Genomic DNA, 14,390 nt, shown 5'->3' with positions numbered 1-14,390 from the left:
TGGCTTTTAAGATACAAAGAAGGTAAAGTTCTGAAGTTGAATTCCTATTAATGTTTACCAGTAGGAATTTTAAATGAAAAAAATCTTTAAAAGAAAGCTGTGGTACATATACACAATGGAGTATTACTCAGCCATTAAAAAGAATTCATTTGAATCAGTTCTGATGAGATGGATGAAACTGGAGCCGATTATACAGAGTGAAGTAAGCCAGAAAGAAAAACACCAATACAGTATACTAACACATATATATGGAATTTAGGAAGATGGCAATGACGACCCTGTATGCAAGACAGGGAAAGAGACACAGATGTGTATAATGGACTTTTGGACTCAGAGGGAGAGGGAGAGGGTGGGATGATTTGGGAGAATGACATTCTAACATGTATACTATCATGTAAGAATTGAATCACCAGTCTATGTCTGATGCAGGATACAGCATGCTTGGAGCTGGTGCATGGGGATGACCCAGAGAGATGTAATGGGGAGGGAGGTGGGAGGGGGGTTCATGTTTGGGAATGCATGTAAGAATTAAAGATTTTAAAATTTAAAAAAATTAAAAAAATAAAAAAAAATAAAAATAAAAGGATTCTAATGGCACCATTTGCATAAATGTTTCTATCTGAGAGACCTCATTCAGGAAAGCATCAAAAATACTTTTATTTTTGGTGTTAAGTTTCAACATGATTTGGTAAATTGCCTGTACTTGGTTTAACTTTTCATGGTTTTGTCTAAAAATTATCGTAGACTCTGGCATCCAGGCTTGTGAAGTTTTAAAGAAATATGATTGAATCCATAAGGCATGTGGTGCTTTAGAAATCTCATTTCCACAATTTAAAGCAATGATTCTCACTTCCTTCTTCTCTGGGGAGTGACATCAGACCCGCTAAACCCCTTCATCAGAAACAGCTCTAAAACACAACCATAGGTACGGATATCCCAGCCTTCTCAACATGCATCTCTGAAAATATAAATGGCCTGGCAATATTGCCAAGTTAAGACATAGCAAAACACTCCAGAGTTTAAAGATCTGAGGTCATTATGACAAATGTAAACAGACTGTTTACTTGGAAAAAAATATCTAGGAACTTTGAAGAACACTAGAATTTGCATCATTGTGGAAAGCAGAAATTTGCATCAGCCCCCAAGATTCCAGCCCCCTGGGGTACACACCCTCCATATATCTTCTCCCCTTGACTACAGGCAGAAACTGTGAATATGATGAGATATTAAATGTCAGGTTACTAATAAATAAGTTGCCTTTGTTTAATCAAGAGGGAGATTGTGTAGGTGGACCTGGCAGATTGGAAGTGTGAGGACTTATGGGAGAGAACCTTGGAGCTAACCAGATGGCGTCACTGACTCAATGAACATAAATCTGAGCAGACTCCAGGAGACAGTGAAGGACAGGGAAACCTGGTATGCTGCAGTCCTTGGGGTTGCAAAGAGTCAGACATGACTTAGCAACTGAACAACGACAACAACATGTAGCTAAATTTGAGGAAGCCTCTACAAACTGAGAGCAGCTCCTGGCCAATAGCCAGCAAGAAGCAGAGGCCTCAGTCCCACAGCTGAAAGGAAATGAATCCTGCTAATGACTTGAATATGCTTAGAAGAGGTCCAATCTCTAGATAAGACCCCAGCACAGCCAATACTTTGATTTCAGCCCAGTGGAATCCTGAGCAAAAAATCTAGTTTACCCACACCTACAAACCTAACCCATAGAAATAATACGTTTGTGTTGACTGATTCCACTTCCCTGAACTCTCACTCTTGCAGACCCTGCTTCATGCATGCTGACCACTCAGGGCTCAACTAGTTCCTTCTGGAACCCTGACCTGTGGAGTCACTCCAAGTCTCTGCTGTGAGGTCATCTCACCAGTTCCAAGGTTTGCCCTTAAGGCCCTTGACTCAGCACTAGGGCATGTGGGAACAAAGGCTCTAGTTTCTTCCTGTTGTACTCCTTCCTGCTTTGTATATGCCCCTCAGTTTAGTTGGTGCTTCCATAACCACCCTGTCTTAAAGCTTTGCCCAAGAAGAGAGAAAAAAAATAAGAACTCCGGTGCCCACTGTCTTTGATTTCCTTTTTCTTAGCATCCCCTTAGGGTGAGAAGGGTCAGGTTTTTCTCCTGACCTGTATTTTTCTTCTTGCGGTGCCATGCTGAGTCACTTCAGTCGTGTCTGACTCTTTGACCCCATGGACTGTAGCCTGCCAGGCTCCTTTTTCCATGGGATTTTTCTTTTTGACCCACAGATAGAACCTGTGCCTCCTGCTTCACAGGTGAATTCTTCACCACTCAGCCACCAGGGAAGCCCATATTTTCACTCTTACCACAGGGCAATGTTTCCTGATATAGCTGCCTTAGTGGAAGGAGTATCTTCTCTGCAATATGAGTGAACTCTTTGAGTTTCATTCTTCCATACTTCGGAGAAGGCAATGGCACCCCACTCCAGTACTCTTGCCTGGAAAATCCCATGGGCAGAGGAGCCTGGTAGGCTGCAGTCCATGGGGTCGCTAAGAGTCGGACACGACTGAGCGACTTCCCTTTCCCTTTCCGTACTTAGTTCTTAGTATGATCAAGGGAAAAAAGGAATTTTGAGAATCTTGAGAAAATAATCTTTCTTGTAACTAACATCTTTCTGAAAATTTATTTTTTAAATGTTAAACACTGAGTATTAACTCTTTCACTCTCTTGATATGCCTCTTGGAGCCATCACTATCAATAAACACACAATGCCTTTAGTAGAAATACAAGACTAGGGGGGATGTCTTGTATTCAGGAAAGCAAATAAGAGAAGCACATTAATGTTTTTTCCTAAATACTACTCCTGCTACATGGGCAAACTCTGGGAGATGGTGAGGGACAGGGAGGCATGCAGTCCATGAGGCTGCAAAGAGTCAGCCATGACTGAGCGACTGAATGAAAACAACAATAACATCCCTACTATAAGGGAAAGCAGAAGCAAAATGAAGAGCTGTGGAAGAAACACCAGAAAAGCAGCCTCATTCCTCAGTAGTTGTTTTATCTTTCTTTCAAATAGGTATTGATTATTCACATTTCTTAGTACAGGGGCTCCAAATGACTCTGGGCTGTTTATTCTTCCATATACCTTCAAAAGCATTTCCTACCCAAAGATGTCAGAAACATGTACTGGTGGCTCTGAGGCACTTTCTGAAAGAGAGGTATGGAATGGATGCATGAACCTATGATTTAGGGTCTTAGGGAACCATGTTCCCATCTCCACTTTGCCATCCAAATGCCAGGAAATCATGGAAGAGTGTTTTACAGTTTCTGAGTCTCATGTTTCTTATTTCTAAAATGAGCTTTGCAATATGTAATGAAAATACAACTGCCCAGAATAGGTCCTGATTATATAGCACATGTTCAGTATGTGGACTTGGATAGCTAAAGCTATTATCAGAAGTCTAAACTGTCTTTAATTCAGTCATGTTGGTGGATAGTAACAACTCTGTTTTGTAAGCTTTGTGTTCTTGTAAAACATTTTTTCATGAGTTGAATTGAACTTGGGTTGAATTGGACAGTGTCTACATAAATCTGTTACCTTTGACTATATATTCACTCATTACAGATGACCTCCAGTGGAGAAAAGCACTGATAAATTGGTTGGTACTGGATTTCAAGTACATTTTTTTTTACACATAATTGTCTTTTCTTTACAATTTTTTTTGCCTTTTTATTTTAAAAATCATAATTCTTGGTTGGCAAAAAAAAAAAAAAAACCCACCAGCGGAATATAACTCTTTAATTGGCCAAACTGACGTTTAGATCCTGAAGTTCATTCAAGAAATGAGTGGATTTCAGATGTGTGTGTGCTTAGCCATTCAGTCATGTCTGACTCTTTCCAACCCCAAGGACTATAGCCCACCAGGCTTCTCTGTCCATGGGGATTCTCCAGGCAAGAATACTGGAGTGGGTTGCTGGCCCTCCTCCAGGGTATCTTCCCAATCCAGGCATCTAACCCACGTCTCCTGCATTGCAGATGGATTCTTTCCTGAGTGAGCCACTAGGGAAGTGCTGGATTTCAGATATGTATATGCAATTCAATAGCTGTGTTTTGTACTGTTTGTCTCTTTTGCAACAAACAGATGAGAAAAACCTGTCACCACGACCCCTGTTTTTTAGCTTTGTGCATAATTCTTTCTGGGAAATTAATTGTTAAATGAAGTCAAATAATAAATAGGTACAGGACTGTTTAAATGTCAATACCAATTGTTACATTGCCCATAACAACGTCACACCAGAAAATAATTAGATTCAGTAGCAAGCTCACTGATGCTGAGTCTTACTCCACTGATTCCTATCCTCTGTGGAGAGGCAGACTCAGTGTTATTGCCTGAAGATTGTTTTATGGATTTTAGTTTTTTAATTCCCATGAGAGCATTCAAATGGCCACAGCTGCTGGGCTTATCAAAGTGTAGCTGAAGACATCTGCACTGTGTTTCCTGCTGTTTTTTATATTCTCCATGCTTATTTAAATGTAATGTAACTGACCTTTAGTCCAGTCAGTTTAACTCTACATTGAGAGTTTATTGTGGATAGTGGAGGTGGGGAGCAGAGTGAGTTTCATGCTGAAAATTCATGCCAGGGGGTTAAAAAAGATATCTTTGGGGAGACCCTTTGTCTATGAAAATGAGGAGATAGGTCAAAAAGAGGAAAAACCAAACCCACAAAGGTTGCCCAGATGAGAACTGCATAATGAGAATGTTGTTGTTGTCCAGTCACCCAGTCATGTCTTTGTGACCCAAAAGACTGCAGAACGCCAGGCCTCCCTGTCCCTCACCATCTTCTGAAGTTTGCCCAAGTTCATGTCCATTGCATTAGTGATGCCATCCAGCCATCTCATCCTCTGATGCCCTCTTCTCCTTCTTCCCTCTATCTTTCCCAGCATGAGGGAGAATGAGAATAGAACTGTGAAAAATAAGACATAAATTTGGAAAGTTAATAATATTTGCTTGGTCCATCCTATGCCTGTTCTCTTTCCTTTGACTGATAACATTTTCTCTAGTGCTTTCCTGGCTGTCCATTCCTAGTCCAGGGACACTTTCCCTAACTTCCTGGTCCTTCTTCAGTTCAGTTCAGTGTCTCAATCGTGTCCGACTCTTTGCAACCCCACGGATCGCAGCACACCAGGCCTCCCTGTCCATCACCATCTCCCAGAGTTCACTCAGACTCATGTCCATCGAGTCCATGATGCCATCCAGCCATCTCATCCTGGGTCATCCCCTTCTCCTCCTGCCCCCAATCTCTCCCAGCATCAGAGTCTTTTCCAATGAGTCAACTCTTCATATGAGGTGTCCAAAGTACTGGAGCTTCAGCTTTAGCATCATTCCTTCCAAAGAAATCCCAGGGTTGATCTCCTTCTTACCATGTCCTTAATCCTCATTAGGATGTACTTACTTCCTCTGCATCCCTAGCCCAGGTAATAGGATTGCTAATGGGATGGTCTGAAAATAGGCGTAAATATATTGGTTTCTGCAAGCCACTGTCTTTGAAGTCTAGAGTGAAGGTTTGGGTAGCCTGGGACTCGTCTGACTCTAGTGGAGAGTCATGGAAGTAAGACATGTTCCACATGGAAGTAGGACAATCAGGGAGATCATTGTGGGCAGGAAGCTACACTGAAAGATCAGAGCCCCTCAAGTTACATCTGCTTAATCTAACACTGGAGAAGGCAATGGCACCCCACTCCAGTACTCTTGCCTGGAAAATCCCATGGACAGAGGAGCCTGGTAGGCTGCAGTCCATGGGGTCACTAAGAGTCGGGCACAACTGAGCAACTTTACCTTCACTTTTCACTTTCATGCATTGGAGAAGGAAATGGCAACCCACTCCAGTATTCTTGCCTGGAGAATCCCAGGGACAGAGAAGCCTAGTGGGCTGCCGTCTATGTGTGGCGTCTATTCTGTTAACACACATAACAGAATATAAAATTGAAGTTTGATGAGGATAAAGTTGCAGGACTGAGGGAAAGTGGTAGGGTTGGAGGACCCAAAGGTGTCAGCAATCACAGCAGCATCCCACCATCGGAAAATTAGGAGATCAGAGATGCTAAGAAAGCATAGCTCCTCATTTGGTGCCTGCTGCTATTTGTCGCATAGTAGACGTGAAATTCCATGAAAAGAAGGAAGAGGCAGCAGGGTCATTGACAAGATGGATTTCCCTGCAATTTAGCTCCACAACTCTCCCTCTCTCATTACTCCAGTCTCCATAACAGTACACGTTGGTGTTTTCGCAGCACTTCTTTAAAAGGGCCTCATTAGAAATCTCTGCAAATTCCCATGACAGAGCATGCATTCATTCATTCAATTATAGTTATAGGAAGCCTGTGTTTTTTAGGTGTATTCCAAAATAAGACAGACTCTTTTCTCAAGGAGCTTGTGATCTAATCCAGGAGAGATATGTGAGCAAGTAATGGGACAATGCCATGCCGTGTGACAAGTGTCCAGTAGATATATGCGTGGGAGAAGAGCAGGTAAAGGAGGATAAAAGGCAAAGAAGGTGTTCACAGCAGAGGTCATGTTGAATGAATAGGAGTTTACCGGCTAGACAAGTTGGGGAAAGCATCCCAAGCAATGGAAGGAGCTGGTGTAAAGATACAGAGTATTGAAGTAATCTTGTGTCTCCTTAGGGGACAGATAGAAAGAAGTTCAATGAGGTTGAAGGGAGCAGGGGGAAGATGATGAAAAGTTCTGAATGTATTGCTAAGGATCTTGGGTATTATTTTATAGGTGATGGACAAATTGAAGAATTCCTGACACCTTGGATGGTGAAGCAAGAGAGATTTGTCCCAGGACAGGTTAGCACTCTGCACTGTCCCTTTCTACCTTTCTATGGACTTTTTCCCCCCAGATGACAAGGGCTGAGTTAGTCACACTCTGGTGCATGGCACTCTGTTGACATAGGTTTATGCACATCCCTTCATTTATGTAATTGTGTTATATTTTAATTTTATTTCACTTTCCCTCTTCAGCCATGATCCCCACAGCCATTCCATCCTCTTCACAGAGGCATCCGCTCTGGTGGATTTGCCAGATGATCCTTAGATATTTACGTATCCTTGTTAACTTATGCTGTGCCTTTTTGTATGTGTATTTTTCTTGTTGAATTTATCAATAAATTGTAAAAACAATTAACATTTTAAATTTATCAATATATTGGAGTATAGTTGATTAACGATATTGTGTTTGTTTCAGGAGTACATGAAAATAATTCCGTTATACATATGCAGCACAGTGTAGAACACATTCTTTTTCAAATTCTTTTCTCATTTAGATTATTACAGGGTATTGACCAGAGTTCCTTGTTTTTTTTTAGCTCACACAGGCCGTATTGTGATGTAACTTGTTTTCATTCAGCACTGTTTCATAACCTATCTTAAGGCTTTATGGGTACTTGAATTATTACTTCCTGTGCCAATGTGCTAAGTGCTCAGTCGTGGCTGACTCTTGGTGACCCCGTGGACTGTAGCCTGCCAATTTTCTCTGTCCAAGGGATTTCCCAAGCAAGAATACTGGAGTGAGTTGCCAGTTCCTCCCCCGGGAGATCTTCCCAACCCAGGGACTGAACCCACGTCTCCTGCATTGGCAAGCAGAATCTTTACCACCGAGCCACCAGGAAAGCCTTATTACTCCCACAGAATTAGAGTCAGAAAATACTATATGTTGGTGAGGATGAAGGGATGTGGTGCTCTCATGTATAATTACTTGGAGTGTGAACTGGTATAGCTGTTCTGGAGGGCAACCTGCCACACTGGTAAGCCAAAGATACATACAGCTCATACCTGCAGTCCTAATCTTGATTCCATATCCCCAGATAATTCCTATCCAGATCCATAAGGGGACATAGAGGAGGGTGCTTATTGCTGCATTGTTTGTTCTAGAGGACAGTGAACTTCTTATTCAACTTTAGGGGAAAAAATCAGGAAATGTGAATAGAGTCTGTGGGGAAAACTTATATTTTTAAAACAAATAAGTCATTTCATTATTAACATGAAAAATCTCTACATTTATTTGGGTTCTTTTTTATACCCTCTAATAGTTTTAGATTTTTTTCCATCAAGGCTTCTTATGCATGTCTTATTATTTCATTCCTAAATATTATATAGCTGTTGTTGTTATTGTGAGTAGGGCCATTTTAAAAATTACATTTTCTCTTTAAATGCTATTAGTGTAATGAAACCATTAGCTCTCTTATCATGACAGGTTGTTGCTTTTGAGGGTTTTTCAAGTAGGGAATCATGCTATCAGGAAAAAATAATATTATTAAGTCTCTTCCCTCTCAAAACTTTTAGTTCTTGCTTTGCTCTCTTTTATTACAGTGGCCAGGACTTCCAAAGTTATGCTGAACAAGAGTAGTGATAGCTGTTTTCTTTCTTTGTTCCTGATTTTAAGATGGCTACATTTAGAGTTACTCTAGTAGGTATGAGGTTTACTCCAGGTAGCAACAAAGACTTTAACAAGACCCAAACGGTCCCTTCTATTTCTAGTTATCTGAGAGTTCATATTTTTATATTACAAATAGACATTGACTTTTTTTCAAATGCTCTTTAGACTTCTATGAGATAGTTTTTTTTTTCTTTTTAGTTCATTAATGTGGTGATCTACAAGGACAGATTTTCTGTTATAAAAGCATTCTTCATCCCTAAGATAAACCCTATTTCATTATAATATATTATTTTTTAAAAACTCTGCCAGGTTCTGTTAGCTATTTTTTTTAAGGATTTTACACCTATTTTCATATATGAAATGGGTATAATTTTCTTTACTATCATCATTTTGTATTGGAATCCAGATTATATAGACTTCATAAAGTGAGTTGACTAGCGTCCTCTCTTTTTCTACACTCTGTAACAACCTACGTATGATTGTTACACATTTCTAGAAAATGTGAAATTACACATTTCTAGAAAATTTAGTAAAATTTGAACAGTCTGTAGCTAGAGGATTTTGATTATTTTCATGAAAAGGTGAATTCTTATTTTTCCAATTTCACTAGTGGTTTTAGTCTATTCACATTTTAGACTTCATCTTACATCAATTTTTGGCATTTGTATATTTTCAAAGACATTTGTTCATTTTGTCCAGGTTTTCAAACGTATTGGCTATGTATATCTGGGTGTACAATTTTAAATTTCTAATATCTTTCTGTATTCTGTTTATTTGCAATTTCTGGCTGTCACTTTTCCCCTTTAACACTTTTGCCTAAAGCTGTTCTATCAATCTTATAAAAAAAATTCAGGTCTTCGTTTAGCTAAATTTTTCTTCTTTGGTGTTTCTCTTGTTTAGTATTTTACTGATTTTCATCTTATATTTATTATTTCCTTCCTTTGTATATCTTTGGGTTATCTCTGTTGTTCATTTTCCAATTTCCTGATGTAAGCACTTAGCTCATTGGTTTTAAATCTTTCTTATTTTCTGATGGATGTGTTTATTAAATCTATAAATTTCCTTCTAAGCAGTGATTTAGTGTGTCATACAAATTTTGACTGGTATATTTTTAATACCATTTAATTTTAAGTTTCCTATTTAAACAAAGGGTTTGGACGCATATTTTTTAGTTTCCAGACAAGTATATTTTAATATTTCTTTTCTTGTTACCTATTTCTTATTTTATACATATTTCAGGTAACACTATATCATCTGATTCTTTGGAATTTATTGTGACTTCTTCTGGGTCCTATTAAATAGTTGGTTTGTGTAAATGTTTTGTATGTGATTAAAAAGAAGTATATTCTCTCTTAAGGATAATACATGGATACACGATCAGTAGAAAGATCCAAGTTCTTAATTTTGTTCTTTGACTCTTTTTTATGTTTGATTTTTAAAATCTGAACAAAATTTGTCCATATGGGCTTCAAATTTCCTAATCCAGGGTTGAATGAGTGTCAGTGAAATAAGGTTGGGCATGAGCTGGGTGATGGAGGAGGGAATTTTTTTTTCACCCTTTGTATCTAATTTGAGTGTACTATGCTAGTAACTTCCTGGAGGAGGCCACGGCAACCCACCCCAGTATTCTTCCCTGGAGAATCTCACAGCAGACATGCCTGGAGGGCTACAGTCCATAGGGTCGCAAAGAGTTGGACTCAACTAAAGCAATTTAGCATGCATGCTTCCTGGTTACTTCTCATAGAGACACATATTTTATTTACAGTTGGTGTAAGAAGAGGGGAGAATAAAAGAACGAAATGAGTGAGATTTGGCTGAGTGCTTCCCCACAATGGAAGGAAAATTTAAGAAAGTTGCTCCAGTTTGGACCCTCTGGATGGCTTATAACTTGGAGAAAGGTAATGTGTCTATGTATGTTTGAGTGTGAGTATGTGTGAGTGTGTGTGTTTGTGTGTATGTATGAGTGCAGGTATTTTTCATGAACTGGAACATTTGGGCACCTTTGGGACATCTTAGATGGAGAGAAAAAACAAAATAGAGAGAACATTTTGCTATCACCTCCAAATTTCTCCTTCCTGAGCAAAACAAGAAATCTCTGTGCTGTGGTTGGCAGGAATAGGTAATTACATTGGAACCACTTTTTTTTTTTTTTTTTGTAATTATTGCTTTGTATGAACAAATCTCAGAACTACCATAAATGTAGATGGGAGTTATACATTAATGCAGCCACTGGGTCTGAGACTAATATTTGTATATGCATGTGAGCTCCCCTGGGGCTCTCAGAAATATTTTGGGAAGTGGACTTTGTAAAAGACTGGATAATCAAGCAGGAGAAAAGCTCATGGTCATTGGATTTGGGGCATTAAGTATTAAAATGACTTAATTTGTACTCATAGGATGTGTGTCTTTGTGTGTGTGTATTATGAGATTATATGTTTTTTGAAATTATGTATAGCACGGATGTAACTTATTTTTCACAAGTAGCTTTGTTAACCTGCTTCATCCATTCAACCATATGTTATTGATATGGTATAACAGCCAATAAAAATATTATTAGTAATCCACAGTTGTAAAGAATTAATACATTTGAAAATTGGAGGTATTCACTACTGGCTTGTCTGATCAGGCCCAATTTACTTAGCAAAGAAGTATCCAAACATTTAAGTATGCAAATATATAAAGCCAAATGAGACATCATTTAATTCCTTTATTGTCTTATAGTGAAAGACAGCAAATGAGCAAGTTGATGGCTTTATGCCAATTATTTTCACTACAATTTCTTTTATGCTAAGGTATAGCTGAAGGCAAGCCCTCAAAATCTAGCACAAACATGCAGCAGCAATAACATGAATATTTTAGGGGCTATAAGATTCTTTTCATGGGTTATGGTTGGAAATAAAAAATTTAAGTTGCAACTGCTTTGGCAAGTGTCATAAATGACTGGGACTAAATGTAAGTGTGTGTGGCCTCAATCCCAGACTCGCTTTTAAAAGACCCAAGTTCTAGGTGGCTCCGTTGCTCAATGGATAGCGCATTGGACTTCTAAAACACCCAAGTTCTAGGTGTTTAAGGCCCTCCACAGTGCCATCCTCTTTCTTCCTATCTTTCTAGACTAATCTTTTACCATCACCACACTTAATGCAGTTCCACAACTCCTCCAGTCACATAGACTTACTTAACAGGACGTGCATTTTCACATTCAAGGAATATGGCCTAAGGACCATCTTCAAATAGCAAAGCCAACAACCTTGCAGTACAATGATGGCAACACCAAGAAACTCAGAAAACTGAAGCTGACTAGCTGAGTCCCAGAGAGCAGTGGGTCTGCAAGGCTGTTGTCATGCCGCCCGGCATGACAGCATGACCCCCACGTTTCCTCTGGTCCTCTACCAGACCGCACACGTTCCTTCACCTAGTCCTCCTGCGGATAGTGTCTATCGATCGGAACAGCGACCACAGCAGGGACCACACAAGGATACCTTCCCTGTCCAAAAGTGGGAACATCCTGTGCTTGCTGGGGACGTCCATTCCCATTGAAAGGGAGACATGATTAATCTTGAGGAGAATTAGAGTATTTAACCTACTTGTGTAAGGGTGGTTTTTCCCATTCTAGGAAAAAAACAAGTGAGTATTTTAGTGTTTAAAGCATATCAAGAATTAATGAACATCATTCCTTTTTTCTTACCAAAGGCGCATCACTGCTTAAAAGCACAAAGTGCTGATGTAGCCAGTGATTCCAGAACCCAGGGCCTCAGCATAGCATTTTAAAGACTCATCCTTATAATAAATTACTATTTTAATGATAGCCCTGGTAACACATGGTAAATGGAAAGCGCTTTATGTAGATTAAGCAACATAGCTCCCATTATTGGTTTAACTATACTAGAGATCTTAAAAAGATTTAAATAACTGTTCATTTAGTGCAGTTTCTGCTGAATTATTTAAAAACACCTCCTTACTGCTTTAACTTTGAATCTGCATTAGAAAGTATAATGCCAGTTAGGATTCCTCCACTGCCTCAAATGCTTTAAATATAAATACAAACTGAATCCACCCACAAATACAATTTCTCTCTTCACACTATGATCTTTCATCCTAAACTTAGGCAAAAAAAAACCCCCAAAAATTTACAGGAGAGAGTCAGAAAATTAAGACATAATTAAGGTAACAAAAATTAAGGCCTAATGGATAGCTTTTTGGAAGTGCTAAAGACACATGGTTCAGAGTTGTGCATTTAGGTTGAAAAATCAGTGTTTACATTTGACTAGTACAAGTTCCAGAATTACATAATGTAAAATATAAATTAAGTACTTATATAAGCACTTGTGTAAGACCAGAAATGAAAGATATTGGCTCAGTTGGTTGATCTGAATTTTATTTAATGTAATAATCAAAAGTGAAATTCAGATGCAAGGCATACCTTTGGGTGACCATGTTTTATTTTTGTTTACTTTTGCAAAGCTGACTGTTTCTCCTGCTCCCCTTGCCTGCCCCCGCCACTTACTTCTCATTAAATGAAAGTTAGATATTAACTTTAAGCCTCCATCAGATGTTTCTCAAAGTAGACCCAAACTGTTTCATATTCCTTATGTATACTTTGGGTCCCAAGAAACCTTTCTACAGCCCACTTCTCCTACCTGGAATGTTTGTTTCTTGCTGCCTCATGTCCCTTCCTCTCTATTCAGAGCACTCTACTTAAGGAAGCTCTTCCACAAAAGAATTCTCAGCGAATCTCTTCTGGTTCCAGGCATTCTGATCTCCCTATTAGGATTGCACCTTATGTTGTTGTTCAGTTGCTAAGTCATGTCCAACTCTTTGCGACCCCATGGACTGCAGCACTCCAGTCCTTCACTATCCTGGAGTTAGCTCAAACTCATGTCCATTGAGTTGGTGATGCCATCTGATCAACTCATCTTCTGTCGTCCCCTTCTCCTCCTGCCCTCAATCTTTCCCAGCATCACTGTCTTTTCCAGTGAGTTGGCTCTTCACATCAGGTGGCCAAAATATTGGAGCTTCAGCTTCAGCATCCGTCCTTCCAATGAATATTCAGGGTTGATTTTTAGGATTGATGGATTTGATCTCCTTGCAGTCCAAGGGACTCTCAAGAGTCTTCTCCAGCACCAGTTTGAAAGCATCAACTCTCCAGTGCTCAGCCTTCTTTATGGTCCAACTCCCACAGCTGTGCATGACTGCTGAAAAAAATCATAGTTTTGACTATATGGACCTTTGTTGTCAAACTGATGTCTCTGTTTTTTATTATGCTGTCTAGGTTTGTGCCCTATATCCTTGTATTAATACATGCCAACTCTCCTAAAATGGGTTGCCAATATGGTTTTGAACTATTTTGTTACCACATATTTTCACTTGGATACAACTCAGCTGTTTTGCACACTCTCTCAGCATTACTGCTCACAAAGCGTTTCTGCTGGGCAATTGGAGGCTTAGCATATCAATTTGAACCAGAGTGCCATCTACTGGTAGGAAGGCTATAATATGTCAACATGGCTTGTTCAGTGGCTAAGCTGCACACAACTCTTTGCAACCCCGTGGACTGTAGCATGCCACTACCTCTGCCCAGTGTATACACACAGGCACACACACAGAAACTAGTTCTCACAGTTTGATTAAATAAGGAATAAGCTATATCAAATAAAAACCTTGCTCCCACCTTTAGTAAGATCTATGTATACAGAAAGCAATGACAATGAGATAAGATTCCCATTTGGATCCTCTAAATGAAACTGTCATTGTCAAAAGATGGGTGTGAATTTTAGACTCTGTTCTCTGGCTTTTCTGTAACTTTTTCTTTCTCTTATTAAAAAAGATCATATATGAAATGAGGAACTGGAGCAATATACAGCAAAATGTCTGAATGCCATTGTTTCTATGGAAATGGCACTGTTTTACGAGGAAGACTAGTTTTTTGTTTTACTTCAAGAATTTAGGCCTTCCAGAAGGTGAACCAGCCCTCCAGGATGGACCATAGTTT

At 39.3% G+C, this 14,390-nt stretch overlaps 1 long non-coding RNA gene across 1 annotated transcript in view; it reads left to right on the top strand.

Moving 5' to 3' along the window:
* Positions 1-10,411, top strand: part of LOC108636906 — a 45,803-nt gene extending 35,392 nt beyond the window's left edge. Inside the window, exons 4-5 of the long non-coding RNA XR_001918626.1 lie at positions 6,746-6,813; positions 10,167-10,411. This is a non-coding gene — a long non-coding RNA (uncharacterized LOC108636906). The remainder of the gene's footprint in view (positions 1-6,745; positions 6,814-10,166) is intronic.

This window comes from Capra hircus, chromosome 10, assembly GCF_001704415.2.
Source record: "Capra hircus breed San Clemente chromosome 10, ASM170441v1, whole genome shotgun sequence".
Lineage (NCBI taxonomy): Eukaryota > Metazoa > Chordata > Mammalia > Artiodactyla > Bovidae > Capra > Capra hircus.
This window is presented reverse-complemented; position numbering and strand designations above follow the sequence as displayed.